The following is a 2,999-nucleotide window of genomic DNA, read 5'->3' on the forward strand; positions in this document are numbered from 1 at the left end:
TGAGACTATGGACCAACAAAAATTAATTTAGGTATAATCACTATTTGGAAATAAATTTTGTTTTCCCAATTATCCCTACTTTCATCTTCTCCTTTCCAACTCCATTTTGATCACATTGTATGATGTAGTTACCCTTCCAAGAAGGGTAAAAGAGATTGCAAGTACCTTACTATGTAGAGCAAAACTCTTTATTTGACATTTGGGACCTTCCCAAATATCTTTAATCATTGAATGTGATGGCATCCTTAGGTAATTTGGCTCTCCTCTAGGGACCTTCTAGTAATCCTTCATACCCCTCCATTATACAAACCACTACCAAAAGAAAAATTCAAACCTAAATTATAATTCACAAACCCTCCGAATTCCTATCACTTAGGAACCCTAATCACCTTCCTCACACACAACGCGTGAGAAACAACTTCCTCTTGCATTGAATCTCTTCCGACAAAATTGTATCCACGCGCTATAGGAGAGACTGGAACGTGTCTCCACCATTACATAATTTGAGAATTAAACGTTATTAAAAATAATTATTTCAAAGGCCTTTATATACCTCTCCCCCCTCCCCTCACAAGCTCGTACCAACAAAACCCCTCTAATTAATCTTCTCTCTCTACCCCTCCCTCCCTCCCCCTCTCTCTACAAAACAAAACTCTCTCTCTCTCTCTAAAAAATGGAAGTGGAACCAAGCCCGCCTGTGGTGGCCAAGAAGCTATGGAACCTAGTACGGATAGTGTTCTTCATGTTGCGAAAGGGCTTGACGAAAAGCAAGTTATTAGTCGACCTCCATTTGATGCTCAAGCGCGGCAAGCTAGCCAGCAAAGCCATCGCAAACAACCTCATCATGCTCCACCACTCCTCCAACTCCGCCTTCAGCTGCCGCTCTAACGACGCCGTTTCGTTCGTCACCCCCGTGAATATGAGTTCAGCTGCAGCAACAGCCCTGCCACCCACAACCCTTTCCTTTTCCACCACAAGCGCAACAAGCACCACCACCACCACGGATACTTTGCGAAAAATACTTCTGCCACAGCCGCCGCGTATCAATACGATGATGTGACCACCGCGGCGGCGGTGCAGAGGGTTCTTGAGATGCTGAACAATGAGATGGTGGCGGAGGCGTCGCCAATGGTGACGCTGCCAGGGTTCGGGAAGAGCCCGATGGTGAGGCAGCTGAGGATAACGGACTCGCCGTTTCCGATGAAGGAAGAGGGAGATAGCCAGGTAGACAAAGGAAGCTGAGGAATTTATTAAGAAGTTCTATAAAGACCTCAAGTTGCAGAAAAGGACATCTGCTCTTGAATCACCATACCGTGCTTTGCGAAGTCGATGAGATCGACCTTGAAAAACTTACCACCTGGGTTGAGTCTTAAATCTAATATTCCATGGGATGATCAAGCAGCTAGGGCTTCACGCACCTGCTTTGACTGCATGGTTAATTTATTTTCGCTTTTATGATTTGCACATAAGAGTACTCACACACGCAAGGAATTTTTGTATGTGCCAGATATATGTATCTTTTGTAATGTTTCCTTTTTTCAGAAGAACATGTATGTGAATTTCAGTTATTTACTTAACGGTGAATTCAATATACATGTTGCAAGAAGAAAGTTTAACTACAAAAAAAAAAAAAAAAAAAAAACTGGCGGATACAATAATCTCTTACACACGGATCGATAAAATTTTCCTTTACTAATATGGCGTTAATTTATGAATTAGATGAATTTAACCTGAAACCCAGGCTCTTGAATTGAGCAATAAGTGTGATTAATTTTTGTATTTTGGCAACGTGTTAGCAAGTAAATTTGTTCCTATCAATCACTTTATGTCTTGTGGTGTTTGTAACTTTGCATGGTGAAAGAGAAAAAGGAAAAGGCGACCTCTCGTCTTTTCATAAAGCTAAACCAATATTGTACCTACTGCGACTAATTGCATGGGTTAAAGGGACTTTAAAGGGATCGTTGTGTTTGGCATGGCTTGATATGGGGGGCGGAATTTTAATGTATTGCCTTTCGAGTTTGGTGAGTAGGAGCTTTGGATTTATTAGGGTTTAGGGTTTTGTCTGTGTAGTGTTGTTTTGAAAGTGACACTAGTGGTTCTGGTCCATTTTTCCATTGCGTTGTTGAAGGGTCACTACCATTGCATAAAGGGCGCCACAAAATTTTCACTTACAAGTTATATATAAGGGCCTTTTTCATCTATATGGTGGCCAACATTGGACAGATTGATTAAAATTTGGTTAACTACAGTCCTCTTGTTATTTTCTTTTTGTGGGTTCGTAAACAAGTTAAGCAAGAGAGTCTGTTATATATGTTAATCAAACATGGTTTGTCTTGTAATATCAATAAACTGATTGGCCGGCAACAATTTTGTCTTGAGCTAGTGATGTTGCGTTTTCATTCTTATGAACTAATAATAGGCCTAACTTACAACTTGGAGCACGTTGTAATTAACGCAAAGTGTGTATAATTAGATATCTCCTTAATTTTTTGGTAAAAGAGTAGACATCGCGCGATCCATTTGTTTACATGCATGAAGAAAAATATTGAAATTATTTTCGATAGAAACAGAAATAATTAACACTAATTAAAATGTACGTGTATACATAGACATTTATAATTAGTACGTATATGTACATGTGTATATATACTTTAGTTTAGTTGAACAGCGCAATGGAATTATAGAACCACAACATGCACTTTTCAAATATAATGATCATCGTGTGATGATGAAAATAAAATATCATTAATTGTCTTGCACAAAAAAAGAAGAAAAAATCATTCTGGTCAGGGTCCTAAACTTTCTTTTCCTTCGCATTTATTCGTCTCTGCCTTTTTTTATTACAATTCCTCTTTGCCTTTCATTTCAACTATATTTAAGATTGTGAGGTGGCAGCTGAAGTGTTTCATCTCACCGTTCCTGTATTTCATATTTTGACTTCCAGAAACTAAAAACCAGAAAGCACACCTTTACCAATATAGAATGAAGTAACTCTGCAA

The 2,999-nt window shown here is 39.0% G+C and overlaps 1 pseudogene; it reads left to right on the forward strand.

The window, feature by feature from the left end:
- Window positions 1-606: 606 nt before the first annotated feature.
- Window positions 607-1,642, forward strand: LOC112185937 (annotated as a pseudogene).
- The last annotated feature ends 1,357 nt before the right edge of the window (window positions 1,643-2,999 follow it).

The sequence above is a fragment of the Rosa chinensis genome, chromosome 2 (genome assembly GCF_002994745.2).
Source record: "Rosa chinensis cultivar Old Blush chromosome 2, RchiOBHm-V2, whole genome shotgun sequence".
In the NCBI taxonomy this organism is placed as follows: domain Eukaryota; kingdom Viridiplantae; phylum Streptophyta; class Magnoliopsida; order Rosales; family Rosaceae; genus Rosa; species Rosa chinensis.